The sequence below is a fragment of the Haliaeetus albicilla genome, chromosome 12 (genome assembly GCF_947461875.1).
Source record: "Haliaeetus albicilla chromosome 12, bHalAlb1.1, whole genome shotgun sequence".
Taxonomy (NCBI): domain Eukaryota; kingdom Metazoa; phylum Chordata; class Aves; order Accipitriformes; family Accipitridae; genus Haliaeetus; species Haliaeetus albicilla.
In genome coordinates this window covers 24637871-24656214 of record NC_091494.1, presented here as the reverse complement: position 1 = coordinate 24656214, position 18344 = coordinate 24637871, and the positions used below count along the sequence as shown (strand labels likewise).

General features: G+C 46.0%; 1 long non-coding RNA gene across 1 annotated transcript; it reads left to right on the top strand.

The window, feature by feature from the left end:
* The first annotated feature begins 1624 nt into the window (after positions 1–1624).
* LOC138688075 (uncharacterized) lies at positions 1625–5302 on the top strand. Its single transcript, XR_011327138.1, has 3 exons — positions 1625–3075; positions 3315–3485; positions 4590–5302. It is a non-coding gene; the product is annotated as an uncharacterized lncRNA (long non-coding RNA).
* Positions 5303–18344: the final 13042 nt, after the last annotated feature.

Sequence of the window (18344 nt, the reverse complement as noted above, 5' to 3'; positions counted from 1 at the left end):
CTTTTTATTTAAGACACCTCAGCCAAGATCATTAAAGGCAGGTGGGGTCAGATGGCTCTGGTGCTCTGACATAAAAGTACCAGGAAGAAAGTATAATCTCTCCCCAGCTGCTTGGAGCTCAGTTCTGCCTCCACCAACTCCACCTGTTTCCTTCAGTCTCTTGCAAGTCCTGCTATACACGGCAGCCTTAGCTGCCTCTTGGTCCCTTGCAGCAAGCTGGCAGGACCCTGCTTTCTCTGGAAGGACATTTCTTTCCAAAAATCTCAATATGGATCACCTTACCCTGGCATCAGCCCCAGGCATCACCCAGAGTACTGCTGTTGGAGGACTTTGCTCTGTTGGTAGACTGAAAACCACGTGTTCCTTTGTGCTTTCTCCAACTCTGCATGATCCATTGGGAAAGGTATGTTTTCTTCTTATTGAAGAGTGTTGGCACAAACACCAATATGCTGTGGAGTTTCAAGCAGAGAAGAACAGTGCCGGATGCAGTCATGTTCAATGCACTCACACTTCTGATGGTGTAAGAAAAGAAGCCCTGGTAGCCTCCTTGCTGGCAAGTTACTGGCTTCACTTGTTGTCCTGCTGCTGTACGAATATAGTGCACCCAGAAACAGGCAGGCTGTGGGAACTGCTCCTGAACTGCGTTTCTTCTTCAGGTACTTGGACCTGTGCTGAACATGTTTGATAATACTTCTCCATAACACTTGCACTTCAGCATCCTTCTGTTTATCTTGATTTGAAGGCAGGTCAGTAGGAAGACAGGAGTTCCTCAAATGCTGCTAATGCACAAAGACCAGTTGTCTTTTCTGTATGCATTTTTTTTGTCCTTTTATCATGTCTCTGGCTTCTCTTCACAGTCTTTAGAAATGGGCTGGTCTTCCTGGAGAGAGACTTTCCAACAGCATAACTGCCTTGGACAAGCAGGACCGAAGCATCTTCACTTTGGATGGGAAGAATTATCTGTTTATAAAAGGAGAGTTTAAATGAGAGAGTATATAAGCAGAGAGGGACCACAAACTCCCCTTAGCAGTAACTACCCAGAAGGTAATCGGAGAGTCTCCAAAGCTGACCTCCATGTGTCTTGCATCACCTCATCTCCTTTCATACCACTTTCATGTGACAGACCCCACAAAGACTGCCTGGAGGCTGCACTGTACCACATTTATTATTTTGTCAGAGCTGCCGTGTCTGCCAAATAGTGGCCAGACACTCAGACAGACTTTCCCAATTAGCAGAGTCCTGCAGCTGATGTCTGGGGCTTGCATATGTGTTCCCTGTATGTTACCACAGCTAAGATGCTGGCTGGGTCCACATGCCCTGGGGTAGGTATCCACCTCGGCCGCTGGGCTGGAGAGGAGCAGCTGGGCTTTCTTGAAATTTGTGGTTTCCCTCAGCTCCTCTTGTTTGACTGTGAAAGGCTCCTGTTTTGGTGTTTCATCCTTTCATCCCTCTGTGGCTAGGGTGGAGCTGGAGCCTCCAGTGTGACTTGTCTGGGTCATGTCACAGGCCTTGGCATCCACCTCGAGAGAGAGCAACTCTGCATGCTCACCATGGTGGAACCTACAGGACATCGGCGTGTGGGGCCAGCTCCTGGCACAACTCAGTCTTCAGGTGAGCCCTTGCATCCTCAGTGTCTCCAGCCTCTCCCGAGCCTCAGGGGAGTAGCAGTCTCAGTGTAACTCCATAGATGCTTGCTTTGTCCTTCCTCCTCCATTTCCCACAGACACACTTTGTGGCCTTGCCCTCTCTGCATGATCATTGTCCTTTTCCCCTCCTGTTCTGCTTGCAGCTGCTTTGTCCCCCACAAACTTGCTTTGCACCCACCAGAAAATTCACCGCCTTTGCTGTCTAAATACCTTCCCTCATCTGCTCAAGTGCATTTAATCTCCTCCCTCAGCCCTCTGAAGAAAAATATTTTTCTCATTGTACTCCTGCAGTAGCCTTATGACTCCCCTCAGTGTTGCTTTCTGGATGGTTTTTATTCTGAGGCCTTTTATAATGATTCAATGTTCTTTGTGCAATGGCACTTTGAATCTACACCCAGACATGTGGATGCTGGAAGGGCATGCCCAATGAAATGGTCCTTCTCTCAAGAGCTTGCAGACCACAGGTGGTCCTGGGGAAAAAGCAGATTCCCAAAGCAGCTAGCTAGGGTTATTGGCAGCAGCAATCTGACAAGGCATGGAGATGAGCATAGGCCGCTTCTGAATCGAGTGAGTGAGCCTGTACTGCGGTTACTGCACTGGCAGGGGAGGGAAAGGGATATTCCCCACTGGTTTTCTATCCTCAGACACATTTTGTGTTATTGGAAGTAGCAAAGAGTAAAATTCACATCGCTTCAGAGATGCCCCTTACAGAAACTGGGCTGCAAGATCCAGCCCCAAGCCTGGATACTGCTCAAAATGTTGGCTGGCAGAGAGGGAAATGCTCATTTGTTCAGCAGGAGGAGAGTGCTGGTAGCATGCCAGTCTGTACAGCTGGCTCTGCTACCCCAAAAAACATCAGCTGTTGAAAGATCACTGACAGTTTCTGTAAGGTCACTGCATACTACAACATCATTGTGCAGCCATCCTGGAGACGGGCAGAGAAACTATTCAGACTGTTGATGAATCGGTGAAAAAGGGGTGTCCTCTAACAGGATCTTTAGGTTGCACAAAGATCAGTGCAGCCACGGCTTGGCCAGCAAAGCCAGACAAGCCATTCTTGGGGTTTTTTTTTTCATTTTCTTGGAAAAGACATTATTTGAACATTTTGCAGCTTCCATTTATTTCCCCAGCTCTGTATTTTTCCCCTTGATTTTGTCTCTAATGGCAAAAGACCCAACCAGACTGCAGCTTTGTTTGGCACCAAACTTTCCTCCTGAGATGATTGCACAAGAAGTCTTTTATCACTTTGGCGGCTCTGAGCCAGAGCTGCTTGTGGTGGAAGTTGCCGGGACTGTAACCCTGGGCTGTCGTGGGACAAGAGTCAAGCTTGGGCTGTCAGCAAGGCGAGTTGCAGCAGTTGGAGCCCCTGCCAGGACACGTCAGTACTTCTGACCGTGCTTCCCCCAGTGCTGCTCTCATTAAAGAAAAGGTATGAAATCCACATCTAGACTGAATTAGTCCTTTAAAAAAATTAAGTGTTGTTTAAAATATAAATCCTGTCCACAATCATGGTCTAATTCCTTAGGAAATCACTATAAATTGAACCTCCCCTGCTCCCCACTGCCTAGTAACAACATATCACATCTTTTTTTCTCACAGAGTTGATTCACCTTCTGTGCCACTTGCACTGTGTTGGCTTCAGCACCATCACCTCTGCTTTATGCCCAGGTTTGTGTCAAGGAAGGAGGGTCCTGCTGAACTACGAGACCGCTGGTGTCTTCAGCCGCTTTTGCTCATGGCTTCATCCCCTCATCGTTTCACCACAGTGGCCAACAACACCTTGAGGACAGGACTGTGACACTGAGACCAAGAAATGCTGTTAGTCACATTTCCCAGAGGGTAAGGAAGGTTCAAGCTGGGGGTTTTCTCCCAACCATGTTTTGCTGAAGAAACAATTTTAAAGGGGAAAAAGAAAAACCACATTATTGTGTAAGCAAGATCGAAAACAGCTTTCTGTGTGTTTGCAGGTATTTATGTGCCATTCTCTCTGCAATGTTATTAGCAACAACATTGCCTGTGTCTGGCAGACTATTAAGTACGGATGGTTTTGCAACAGCTGTGGGCACAGTACCTTCCTTTGCAAGCAGTGCCTTTTCCCTTGCTGTCCCCGTGGCTCAGTTTATTTGTATGCAAGGCAACTGTGAGGTTATCAAGGCTTTCCATCAGCTGTACAAACTCACAACAGAATCAGCTCTGTGTGTGTGTCTTTCTAAGAATTACAGCTTTTGGGTAATAGGCTCTTGGGCAGCTCCTATGAAAGATCTGGTCTTTCTTATGTATCTCTTCTAGAGGAACTGCTGCCTATGCTTATACTATAAACTGTGGAGTATCTGTAGCCATATGTATAAGAGAGAAAAAGCATATATGCTTGCTTGTTTTCCAGCCTCCCCGTAGAATGGTTCTAAAAGCAGAAGTATCTTTCACTGTGGAAAAAATTGACAAAAACATCCTCTTATTTGTCAAAATTTTCTCAGATGTTTTTCAGGGTATTGCTAAGACCTGCCAGTCTCCTCCCCTTTCCTCTCCTGCCTTACCCCAAATACTTCCATTTTAGACTAAAAAAAATCTTAAGTTTGGGATTTTTTTGACCAACGATGTCAGCCAAAACCCAGGGTCCTTTCTCTAATTTTTCCACTTAATTTTTAAACTATCTTCTGGCAAAACAGAAATATTGTTTTGATGGAAAATTTTCAACCAGCTCTGCTCATTAGCTTCTGCCAACAGTCATACAGGCAAAACAGTGCATCTTGCAAGAGAGGAGACTGTCCAAAGGGCCGAACGTGAGGCAGGCGATGACTAACGCTTCTCTCCCCAGCTCTGTGCCCCAGCCAGCATTGTGCTCTTTTGCAGGCCTCAGCCCTTAATGAGAGCCATCTTTCTAGAGATGTTTCCAGCCTAAATCTCTCTTGGCAAGTCAGCTCAGTAATTCAGGTACTTTGCCAGGTTAAAGGAAGATGTGGGTGGCACAGAAGGATCTCCTCTGACCGAAGGACCACAGGACTCAGAGGAGCCATGTTGTGCATCTCTTACCCTGTGTTGACTAATATTTGGATCGCTCCAGGCAAGTACCAGTTCACAGGGAAGGGTGGGGAGATGGGGCTAGTCCAGCTCACTTTAAAAGCAAGCTTCAGTGCGCTGTTGTTTCACGGACATGTTTAGATACACCAGCAACTGAGTCATGCACAGCCATGAGCAGTCTCCATGTAACCCTGAGGACCTCCAAGAACAAGATCCTAAAGTGGCTGATGGGCTGAAATGACACCAGCCACATCACTGCTATGTATCTATTCCCCATCTGTCCATGGGGAAGGCATTTTTCACACTAAATCTGGAGCGTGGATTCAAGGGGAGCCCAGCTCATCTCATTCCCTGGGTTCCTGTGATGAACTGGGAGACAAAGAAGGAAGATGTTCTTGCAGAGTGGGGCAGAAGCCAAATTTCAGTGTTTGGCCTCTGCAGCCAAAGGAGCATTGCCCACTGGCTACATGGGCAGTTTCGTCAGGGGTTAGCCATCCCTCAGCAGTCCCTAATATTTGCAAAGTGCTGTGAGATCTTTCACTGAAAGACCTTTTAGATGTGCAAAAATTTATAGCTCTTCTCTGACCATTGCTGATTTTAGAGGGTTAAGTTAGGAACAGGAAATACAGTGACTAAAGGAAAGCCATTAATATTAAATTCTACCCTTTGCCAGATAGTCTTGTGTTATCTTTACTCTTTCATGAAATATTTTCCAGTTTTCCTTGCAGGGCATTCTTCATAGGGGTAGCAACTGAGGAGCTTGGCACATGTCCACCTGCTTTTCTGTAGCAGTGCACATTTGTGCTCTGGGATTTGAAGAATTTCTTTTGCCTCTAGAATTGATATGCAAACAGTCAGCTGTACGGACATCAATCTGTCCAGTAGACATGCTGCATGGCCTAAGAAATAATACAGGTGGTCAGCACTATGCTGGTGACTCCTGAATTTCTGGACCAAACAGACTCATTTTGCTACGTCTAGAAGATGGGAGGTCCTGTATACACCCTCCAGTAACGTAATCTGCTGTGCTTGACTGATCACAAAACACCCACCAAGATTTCCCTAACAAAATTCTTGAGTTTTGCCAAGGAAAGCAAAGATTTGCAGGAAATGAGAGCCGTGACCTTGCCACCTCACAAATAGCTTGGAGATTTCAAGATGCTCATCTCAGCAGAGAGATGCTCGTGCCAGAACAAACGTAGAGCCCTGTGTGGTCAGCACACAGCTCTTCCAGCATCCCTTTCTTTACCTCCTCCAATAGGCATTAACTCTGTCATGAAAGAAGCAGAAATGGGCCAACTTAGTCTTCTCCTGCCTGTTTGCTGTGTTGCTGTATGTCACACTATGTATAGGTACTGCTATGTGAGCAGGTATGGAATGAGGGATGTTAAGACTGGGAGAGGTGAGTGTTGCTAGCTACATAACCGAGCTCATACCATTTCTCCCACTAGTGATTTCATCACAGCCAAAAGCTGTATGCTTGAGCTGCTGTGCACCCTGTGGGCAGTTAAAGCCTGGGGGAAAATAGGCAGTTAAAGACTAAGGGAAACATTTCAGAGAGAAAGAAATGGCACTCCAGAGAGCCCCATAACTCTGAGCAAGTTGTTCTCTAGGGCAATCACCACTTCTGTTAAAAAGAAGTCTTTTGTTTCCCATTGATACTTCTCAGGTTGCAAGGAGAGCCATACTTCTGCTCCTGAAGGCCCTAGCTGCAGACACAGCCTTGGAAGGGAAGCTTGCTCTCACGGCTACGGCAAAGGAATGGGAAGCACGAGATCTGGCATGAAGTCCTGCTCCCATTGAAGCCAGTGGGATGTTTGCCATTGGCTTCAGGGGAAGCCAAAATTTCAGTCTGCAGCCAGATTTGCTGGTGTGTAGAGCTATGCTGAGAGCAGAACCAGAAAGGGTTCTTGGTTTCCTGATAAAGCTGTTACTGCCTCAGCTCCTCTGCTGCAAATAGCTGGTTTCACACCTCACGTTGCCCCCTGCTTGCTTTCATGTTTTCAAATCTTATTCTTAGGCCAGAAACTCTTTGAGGAAGAGACTGGCTGCATGGTTTATGCCTGTCGTGTTGTCCCATAACCGGAGCTCCTGGACGTCCCCACCAGCAAAAATTGTCCCTTCCATTGTGGATTATGGACAGTGCAAGAAAATGGCATAAAGCAATAGCACAGGGCTGGGATAGGTGGCTTAAATGAAGTAAAACATAAAGGATTTGCTCCAAGTAAATAACTGCCTTTTGCTTCAGGCAGTGGCTTGAATCAGCTCTAGAATTAACTCTGAGTGGTTCAAGGGAGTCTGAAGGGATTGTAAAGGTGGTCCAGGGATGGGCTTCCCTGCTTCATACCTTCACACCAACATGAACTGTTGGGAATCTTGATATTGTAAGCCGCCCTTTTTCTCTTGTCTCCTCTCTTTCAAGGTTAGGTGGAAGCCAAATTGCGTTAGTGACGAGCCATGGTATAAGTACTCATAAACCTGATAATAAACCTTTCCCAAATTATTATTGTTCCCCCTGCTAATAAGCCAACTCAAAGGTCGCCATGCTGCTGTAGTGACGTAAGTGTTTAGTGCATTATATAGTGCATTAGGGCATTATTAGGCATATAGGGCATTACACACCCTTGTGCCAGCTCTTGCAACCCACACAGCATCCACGTTTGGGCAGGATTAGTGCCCTTCTCCAAAAAACAGGTGAAGGAAGCGATCTCAGAGTAGATTGAGATTGTTGTGTTATAACAAGCAGCCCCATTTTGGCCTATACAGGTCCCGTTGTTTTTATTTGAATGGACACATGGTGGAGCCTCTGTATGCCAAGAAAAAGAAACATTGCAAATAATTCTCGCTCTTTATTTATATTTCTCCCTGATCAGGACGTCTCTTTCTATTCATCGTGTGGGTTTGGTCTCTACTGCCCCTTTCTGGGAACATCTGTAAACGCATCACATCTATAAAAAAAGGCATGAAGAGTACCTGGTGAGAGCAGCTTTCTGGTGAGTGGAAAACCATTGTGAAATATTTTTTTCCCACAAGCAAGGAGTTTGTAAGTGTTGACACTTAAAGTCGAGGTAATGTTGATCATATAGAGATCCATAGCTAATAGTTTTACTATGATTTTCTCCAGCAAGTTGAAGCAAAGCTTCAGCAAAGCTGAACCCAGAAGTTCAGCACCATGCAGGAGTGCACACCAGTGTTACCTCTTTAGGCACAAAGATTTTTACAGGCAAAAATACTCTTTCTTCTAGTAATAAATGGGGAAGAATGGGGAGGAAAGCAAAGAAAAAACCCAAATGATGCAGTATTCTCTCCTGATGGCTTAGCCTAGTTCTGCAGCACCATTTCCCATCTGTCTTTCACATCATTCTGAGATTGTTCCCCAAGAGTATCTTATCAGTAGATCCTTTCTCAACTTAGTGACTGCCTCTGACCCAACTTTTTATTTTCTGGTTCAGTGACTGGCACCATGTTTGCATGAACTCTAAACTATCAACTTGTTGCTCTTCTATTCTCTTTGCTAATATGTTCCCCACCAGCTTTCATGTTTCCTAGGGCAAGCACAATCAATCAAAATGAATTAGAATAAACACAGAGAATTAGTGCTCATTCTTTCTTAACAACATGCCTGTAATTTTTTTCTCTGTTAGCAAATTCAGTCCAGCTACTTTTACTCATGTTAATTCACTGTAGCTGCTATCCACAGGCTCTGGGTTACACATAACGATGAGATGAGGGGACAGTGCTTTGCTTTTAGCAAGACCTCAGCATTTGTGTGTTTTGAATTTTAAGGAAGGGGGGGGGGGGTGGTATCTGATCCACTGCTGCCTGGTTCTCTGTAGTATTCATTCTGTTGCTGGTAAAGTCCCACCTGCGAGCACAAAAGAAAGATGACACTTTACCTTTCATCTGCTCATTTGTCACTTTAATTCTCCTAATAGTTCATCTTCCTCCTTCTTTTTTTTTCCTCTTGTATTTGTTCTGATTTTAGCACTCCAAGAGGCAGCACAGGGTCCTGGCATGGCTTCCCCAGGATCCTGGCAGATCTAAAGGCCAAGCATCATGGCCAACATTCTCCCATGTACCCACATGCCATGTTGACAGTCTTCTCATGGGCATGACCCCAGAGCCAACTTCTCATGGAGGAGACCATGGTGACACTCCCTTCTTGCATCCAGGCCTTGGACCTACAAAGTCTTTCCTGCATGGTTGATGTCTACATGGTGAGACTGGACTGTGGGCCCGTGAGCCCGGCCCCCACCTCCACAGCTCCCCAGGCTGCCTGCCCACCAGCTGTGCGGGCATGCAAAGGGCGAGGGCTCCTGCAGCCATGAAGGGTCAGCTCTGTCCTCGAGCCCTTCATCCTCGTCTCCTGGCTGCCTGGGCACTGTGCCTGGGCTGGAGATTGACTGCAGGAGAGCCCTTAGCTCACAGCTCAGCTCTGTACAGAGGGCTGCTCGCCTGTGCAGAGTGAGGTGTATGCAGGCATCGCTGCAGGATGGGGCCTTTCTCTTATACATGAGATGTGAGCTGTGCTTGCAGCTGGCAACTGCTTTGTCTTTGACCCATTCCCTGGGACTGTTTCTTGAAGAGAAAGATCAGCATTTGGCCTTTGGCTTTTAGGAGACTTTCCTAGCCCTAGCCTCAAAACAAGTGGAAACACTGCCCTCCCCCTTTGGACCAGTACCCTATGCCAGAACAAGGGCTATGAGTGGGATTTTTCTGCTTATGAAGCTTTTGGTGTGTCTTTTTTTTCTCCTATCATCTGAGAACATCCCTGGCACTATGATAAAAGCCCCCACTGACAACTGGCACCCTGCTCCTCATGGGAAACGTGGTCCAGAAGGAAGGTGAAGGCTTCCCCAGAAGCACATACCCATTCCATGGCTCCAATTAGAGAAGATTTGTCTGTGTTTATTGCTAACAATGTTCTTCCTTGCATTCAGCTCAGCTGGGAGCCCGATTAGTGACTTCCCAGTAGCCTTGGAGCCCAAGACCCATGTTTCTTTAATTTTGTCCAATCTGTTGGATACTTAGGGAAACGGCTAAGAATATTGTAAAGCAGCTTCTGGCAGCGAAGAGTCCCAGCAAAGGATTGCATAGACTCCTCGTAATTATTCTCAGCCTGTCCATCTAAGGCCTGCCTGCACAGGGAGCTGCAACATTAACCAGCAGGGACACAGCCCATATAGTAAAAGACATTGTTCTGCTCTTCTTCCTTTTCCTTACAAGAAACTGATTTGGTTAGCTGTGCTTTGTTTGGTACCTGGTGGTCATGCTGCTAATGTTTGTGCCACTTTGTTACTGTACAGTTTGCAACTGCAGCTTTTCTAAGTCTTTATTGACAGCCAGACACATCTTTCATTGCTTAATGCATGCTCACCCCAGCTTTCCAGAAAGCTGGGATCTGCATTGTGCTGACATACTAACATGTTGTGCAGCCGTGGGTAAATCAGTTTACTTCCCTGTAGCTCAGGGAACCACTGTGCAATAGCAGAGGTACCACTATAGCATTGCTTGGCTGCAGCTTTGTGAAGCACTTTGAGCTCCTTGGAAGAACAAGGGTAAGCACAAACCTGTCCTGTTACTCTGTGGTTAAAGGTTGCCTGAGATTATGGTTTGAAGTGAATAGAAAGCAACAGCCAACAGAGCAGCTCATATGTGCTTAATGGTGGTCAGTCTGTGGTTTTGGGCATTTTCAGGGGCTACTTCACAGCCCAATTACTGGAAGGGCAGAGCCAGCTTGGGGCTGGGACCCCTCTGTTGGGCTGTGTGCAGGACAGAGGAGTTCTATCAGGGCCATGCTTAGCCGTAGTTTTTGCTGTAACAATTACAAGTGATAAAATGTCAGTTTTCCCAACTTTCCTCCCCACAAGCTGGTTTAAAGGGAATGAAGGCAGATCCTGCTATAGCTTAGTACATTACTAGCCAACTCAAATGACTCCCCACTGTCTTTTCATCTACATGAGACTCCTAATGCCCTAAGTCTTTGCATGTCCTGGCACATAGCCCAACTGAAGCATGAGCTCCAACAGAAGTTTTAAATTTAAAGCTGTTCTTTTGGCTTCGGAAGTTTGCAGATTGAAGCTGAGAGATGCAATTCAGCTGTTTACTTGCAGATCTGCAACAGCCCTGCTGTGCTTTTGCACTCGCTTTGGTCAAGCAGTTGTGTTAACAGCACTTTCCAATTAAAGTAGCAGCCTCAGCTACAGAAAATGCTTTTCCTAACTGGGCATTTATCTGATTATTTTTTTTTTTTAATTACTGATGGAGCACAGGGCTGTTTTGTTTCCCAACCCTTATTATAATTAATCCATCATAATTTCTGGTGACTGGGCTGGCTTTTGCTGGATTTTTTATTTCTTGCCATTTTTAGCATCAGCTTGGGCCAATAACACTCAGATGCCACATTACTCACACAATGGGGAGCACTGATGTGAGCAATCAGACAAATATCAGGTGCACAAGCAACTCCTGAAGTTCTGCTCACCCAGAGCAGGAAAAAAGACACCCTGTTCCAGGAATAGCCCTGCCAGAAAAACCCAGAGCCTTACTATGTAAATTGTGGCCACTTCCCTGACTGAAATGTTCCTACTCTGAAAACTTGGCTTTTAAGACCTTCACAGCCAAGATCAAGGCATTTTCCCATTACCTGAACATTCAGAGTCTCCAAGAGAATAAATGGTATCAGATGAACCCTGCATCTTTCTTCACAGTGCAGTCAGATGAGAGCATCTTTTTTTCATTTCACCTCACTGAAAGGGACATGCTGGGCTCCATCCTGCCTGTAGTGCAACAAGCTCAGCAAGGCTTGTCCGATGGGATGCAGTGGGATCTGAACTGAGACCTGGGATTTTCACTCCAGACGTATTTGCCATTGCAGACAATGCTGTAACTGTCTGCTGGTTTAATGTGCTTTGTAACATGAGTGCAGAACTGCTTAGGCTGGGACTGCAGGAACTTGAGAAGGACCAGATGCAATGACGAAAGCAGAGGTTTCAGTGCTGACATCCTGTCCCATGAGGCCATAAAGCCCCTCTCTCCTACGACGTGCTTTTCCCATAGTTTGATCAGCTGTAGCTGTCACTCTGGGCTTGTGCCCAGCACAGCGACCTTCAAATCTTGGAGCACCTCAGTTCTGCAAGACCCTTGCAAGGATGCTAAAACCACAGATTGACAAGAAAGCAAAGCCTCCTGCTGCCCCCACGTGTTACTTGCTCATTATTGTTGCCACACACCAGTAAAGAGGTGGGAACCCTATTGGCAAGCATGAAGGAGAGCCAGGCTAAGCACAGTACAGCCTCTCAGCTACTGAGGTCAAAGATCTTGCTTTGGAAGATTCTTCTGTTTCTTCTGTTCCTCCCGCAAGCTCAGGGCCTTCCCTGGGGCACCTTATATTCAAAAAACTGAAAAGTTAGATTGGACATGTTTGGAAGTGAGACGAGCTGGAGACAGCATGGAGGAATGTGATACACAGCAAAGCACAGAGATGTCATCATCCCATTCTGAAAGGATGCATGTGCAACACTGAGACTGCCACGCAATGCTGAATGATATCAGATATCAGCACACCGCGTTCAGGCTTGTTGGCTCAGACCACGAGGAGCGCAGAGCGAGAGACAGCTCTTGGCAGGCTGAGCTCACATGATAAGGTCATTGAAAAGACAATTGATGCTTTCATCAACCTGCCTTTCCCCAGTATCAGCAACAGTTTGAGCAAGGACTCACTTTGTGCTCCTGTAATATACAGTGCTCCGCATGGTGCCAAGGACAAAATCTTCCTCGCAAATTCATTGAAGCTGTGTTTTTCCAACCAGTGTCTCAGCCCCCCACTCCCATCCTTCTTGGCCCTGTCAGGTTCCAGTTTTGAACCATTAAATGGCACCTCTTGGAAGAGTTACATTCCTTCTGGATCAGTGGCACCTCTCAAGCAGAAGGGAGAACAGGCTGTAGCTACTGGCTATCTATCTGCTGCTTCCCAACAGTCGTAATTTACCTTTTGGACATCCATTAGGGATCTCATGGTTTTGTCCTTCTCTGTTGAGCAGTACTTGTCAGGGCTGCACAGGCTAATTATTCTGGAGAGCATCAGTCCCAGAAGCTGCCTGAAGCCTGGGGTGATAGGTTGGTAGCAGCAGCCAAACTCTCACTGGCCCAAATGGAGCCCGTTTGTGGCTCAGGGGGGTCATGTAGACCAGTGGTTCTGACCATCACTAACACAGCTTCTTGGAAAGGTAGGCTTGGCTGTTTGCCGTCCTTTCACCGAGAGCCTTTTTGGCCCTGGCACCATTAACAGGTGGGCCAAGGAGCAATGCCTCAGCTAAAGATTGTCCACAGACTACCCTGGACACTGCCTAGAGCTCTCTGAGAACATCTGAAGGGAACAACACGCGCTGGCAGGGCTCACGTGCTCCGGCAATTGAGGATTGCAAACACATGCTTCAGCTATGCAAGAAATCTTTGACTTGTTCTGAATGCGATGCTGCCTGGGTTTCTTCCCAGGAACATTCCTGTTCTTCACAATTTACCAGTTGCAGGAAGGGAGAAGCGGGGGGGAGGGATTTCAAGAGTAAGGGAGAGGAAAGGGAACAAATCTTACAGTGCTTTCCCTAGCCAAATTCCTCCAGAAGGACAGGGTGTGGAGTATGGACTCCGGAATTTGGCACAATCCCAAGAAAATATGAACTACAAAATTAAAACCACTTTTAATTAGTCATTTGCTTTTATGTAAAGAATAAGTCTCTGTTTTTCTGAAGTAATTCAGTGTCTGCTCTCACATAAACCAGGCAGCCCCTGCCAAATGGTGCTGCGTGATAGAAAGCAAGCACAGAACTAGGTCTCTGAGCAAAGACACGTTATCTCCTCCAGGAGACGGCAGTGCTGTTTAGATCTGCATTCTGGTTCCCAGGATAAAAGTCTTATTCCTATTATACGTGAGAGAGTTGCAAATGTAGTCGTCGTAGGTGGGAGTAATTTGATGTCTGAGCTGGAGATGAATGATGAAGCTGGGTCTTTATTATAACACCCGCTATGTTACAAACAGGAGAAAAAGCTTGTGAGGGTGGAGGCAAGAGCTGTGCTTCTGCCCCGGAAGAAGTCAGAGGTACAGGCTACCCAGCACCTCACACCCTGACTCAGAGGGATGACAAATCCCTCTTCTCATTGCTGGCAACAGCAGGCTCCTACCTGGGGAGGGGGACAGGCCACAGTGTCTGCCACATGCTGCGGCCATTTGGAGGGATGGGCTGGGTGGGGGCTGCTGGGTTGGGTGTCACATTGCTGCTGGGTGTACCCTTGAATAAGGAAGGGGTAGGCTGTATGCAGGTTGGGTCACCCCTGAGCCAGGGATGCCCCTGCAGATAAGGTGTGAAGCTGGCTGTCAGCCAGGTCATAGGGCTGCTCCTGCGCAGCAGCACAGACACAGGCTTTGTGCTTCTTTCCAGATGCGACCACATACATAAACCATCAGCTTGTTCCTGAGAGTGTCAAGTTTCAGCCCGAGACCCTTCCAGGGCAGTCAATGACAGGAGTAGCGCTCCTATGTGGAGTTGCCCATGGCTAAGCTTGGAACCTGCTGAGGTAGACAAGCTCTTCCAACAGGAGAAACCATTAAAAGAGGCAAGGTGTAACCCGATGCTACAAACGTGCACTCAAGATTAACCTCCATAGCTCAATTAACTATACTAAATATATACCTATAATTAATTTAATTTAACTGAGGTTTTCTTCCCCACGTTGTGTGCCTGCTGCATCAACCTCTTAAACTTACTGCTGTGTATATAATTCAGTCAAATGTACATACAGTATCCACATAAGCCTAGTCACTCCGGACACCAGGGAGAGTATTACTTTGTTGCATTTGGCTCATACTTCTGCCTTAGCACAGGGGACAACTTCACTGAAATTGGTTATGCTACATTAGTCCAAAACTAGAGCAAAGCCCAGCATTTATAAATTATTTGCAATAGAGGCATCACTATTTCTATAATGCCATGTCCTGAACGCCGGTGTGGTTTGCTACAGCTGCCTTCCAAGTCTCCCACTAGGAAACAATGAAATAAAGATAGAAAGGAATACTCATCTTTTTCCTTTTTTTTTTTTTTTTAATAATTCAGCAATATCAGAACTATCAGCAGATTCCTGCTGCCTCACAGTGCTGTACAGGAGCCTTCCCCTGTATATGCTAAACAGGAGTAATTGGTTGATATTAAGAGGCAGATGCTCAAAAAGTATTTCTTTAACTTGTGCTGTACATAGTGTCAGGATGGTAGTTCGCTACTTGTGAGGCTCCCCTCCTTCTTCTTTTATTGGCTGTATATTCTACTTTTTTATTGTTAATAGCCCAGATGGCAAAGGAAACGGGTGAATTATTTCACTCTGTCTTGCTTTTATTAATCCCAAATTATGGATCAAGTCACAATTAATGATGGCCCTGGTGATTTATTAATTGCAATTTTTACTCCGACTAGTCCTGAACAGTTGGAAGCCATCAGATGCCAGCCTGAGCAGCTGTAGCCTGAGCATCAGTTAGCACCGATGAGCAACGTGTGCATGGATGTGTGAAATGGCCCATCTCTGGGCAGGCGACTTCTTAATTGAATACCAGTGCAAGAGAGACTGGAGCTGCTTTCTGCGATTTGCACGTTAAGTTATTAGTTTCCCAAGGGTGGAAAGTAGACTATCGCTGAGTGATCAGAAATCCAAATAATAGATTTTACTGCAGAGCTTAGAAGGCTGCTTAAAGAGAAGCAACGAGAGACACAAGGAATACGTGTCTGACACTTGCGACACTTCTGAAGTGAGCCTGAAAAAAGAGGGGCAAAACCAAACTGATGAAGAGAACAGCAATTCCGGATCTGAGCAAGAGCATAGAGGAATCTCAGGGACAAAAGAGGAGAGCCCTATTCTAGATTATGCTCTCTTTGGAAAGCCCCAGCCAAGACCTTAATTAAAGCTTTGATTCTTTATCATGAAGTGATTAACTCTGATGTTCCCTGGGAAGGAGCTTGCATCGATGTGAATGCTGGCTGGTGCCCAGCGTCATGGGCACATCTACGTTGGATTAAGCGAACATTGAGCAGACTTTCTCAGTTCTGTTGCCCTCCACATTGACATAAGTCAGAGGTAGGAGGATTTCTTCCTGAAATGCAGGGGACATATGACCCTTATGTTGGTCGAATGCGTATAATGACTGAACCATTCAGCTCTAAGACAGACTTCACTTGTTTGTGACTTTGCAGCTCTCACAATCCATCTGCTAACAACAAAATTTTTCCAATTATTTGGAATGATGACATCATCCATGCAATTGGCCCAGAGCCAACATCAGCACTCCTACAAAACAGACAGTTATTTCTTGTTAAGCATCATCATATTCTTCATACTGGCCACAGTTTGCATCAGTTGAGCTTCAGCATGGCAAGGCCGCTGGGAAGCAGTAACATTGGCAGCAACAAAGCCACTGAGCAGACGCATCCCTCAGTTCACTTGGCTGAGGGTCTGAAATGATGTATCTGTGGATTGCTCACATGCCACCTCATCTCTCTACTTTGGTTTGAACAAACCTGGCTTACACAAAATGTGGTGGGGAGCAGTCGAGCTCAGAGAACCAGGAAGGATAAGCTATTCTGAGGTGCAGAGTTGAGCTCTTCTGCTGCGAAGTGAAATGGCTCAGGAAAGGCCAGGGAGTCAGCAAAAGCTGCTGGGAAATGACACAAGGCTGAATTTCAACTATTGCAAATGGAAAGATCAGCAGAGGATGCTCACACTGAAAAAGCCTGGAAAAAGCAGATAGGTATCTAAAACATTTTGAAAGGCCTCCAGTCCTGGTGCTTTTTTCAGTGTAATAAATCCTTGCTGGATTAATTACCTAATAGTGAAATTATCTCACTCTGCTAGAGGCAGATTTCTTGCTGAAGTGAGAACAATTATAATATTTTAAGGTAAAATATGATAGTTTGAAGGTCCCAGAGGGCAGAAGGGGCAGGGCTGCACTCAGCGAATGGTCACTAATTCCCTGTCATTTCCCTACTCAGGCCTGGTAAAACATATCGCATCTGCCATTTGAATTTTAGGCCAAGATAAAAGGAGTCTTGTAATGCCCTATAACTCAAGAACGCTACATATTTAAAGCAGTAAATTCTCACAGGGACTGTGATCCTTTTGCAGCATAGATTTATTGCAGACTGCTGTGAGGGAGAGCAGAGTCATTTCATAGGACCACAACAGCAGCAGGTACCTGGGGTCCTGCTGCTACAGGCAAACAGTGCTGCCGCAGTGCTGGGGTGTTTTATGTTCGTGTAATGTCTGTAGGTCTAGGAACCACCAGAAAATGGACTGGGAGCTTCTCTGTGTCCTGCCTGAAGTGAATTTGCCGAGATCCATCCAGGTCCTATTTAGGCACCACTAGAGTTGTATGTCAGGTTCCTGGAAGTAAGAAAGGTGAAGGACCTTTCCATGATCCACTGCAGAGTCTTCCACAGACAGTTAGAAAAAAAAAAATCCTGAGCTGTTTGAATTTCCCATAAAAGGCAGGAAGCAACTTGGCAGTTCAAGTGCCTATGAAGGCAAAAAAAAGAACTGAAATGGGCCTTTTTTCTGTCCTTTCCACTTGATAATGAAGGCCTGAAAGGCACTAAATTGGTGGGTTTTGTTCTAAGGCTTTAATTCTTTCTCCATTAGCACTGCTGGAAGACTTTCTGGACAGACAGAAAAGAGGTCAGTATGCATCAGAGACAGTAGAGAAACCTGCAGATTTGTCTGTGCAGGGATGTTTAAATCTCGGTAATAGATTACCCATTACATTGTGCATGGTACTCTGGACGCTGCATACATTTCTTCCAGGACAGGACTGCAAGCAAATGTCCAGCTCAGCCTGTACAAATGCACAAATGAGCTTGAATTATTTGCAATCAGTTGACGCCAGTTGAGTACTTCTGTGCTTCCATGTTTATGATTTGTGTAGACAAATCCGAGAAGGGAAGTGATTTTGAATCCAACTATTAAAAGCTTTTTTGCTTGATATTCTTAACAGCTGTTTCATCCCAACAGTTGGGAGAAAAACAGAAAAACACCTTCTCACAAGGATTCTGTAAGGATCTTTCAGCTGGAGGATGAAGCAATTTCCCATCTACATTTCCTGGTGTCTTTCCATGAGATCAATGAATAATTCTTCCTGATATTTTAAAAGTTAGAAAAATAAGAAGCAGTAAATGACACTTAAGGAGAAGTAAGCCAACCCAGACTTAGCTCTGCCAGCAAAGTCTGGTTGTTTCCCCCGCATTTCCAGATCACCTTAGCAGTTGTATTTTCCAGGTTTGAGCAGGTTACCCTGAGTAACCTGTATTTGTTTGACAAAGCCTGATTATTACTTGTAACTTTTGAACCCCAGTTGTCACAGAGAGATTACAGGTGTCTCAGCGAAGGCATTTTGGCACGTCTCATCTAGTCCCCACGCTTGTAGAGCCCTCTCCAGCACACTAAATCCATCGTCTGTTGGGTCAGAAGAGTACATAAGCTGGCTGAGCCCCAAAATCATCTGCTCATGAGACAAGCTGGCCCAGGGATGGAGAGAAGGAAATCCTAATACCTGCTCGGATGATGGCTCGCTGCTCGGAGGAGCTGGGCTCAGCCGCAGTCCTGCCTGGCTACTCTCCCACCGCCCTTCCAGCCCTCCTGAAATCACTC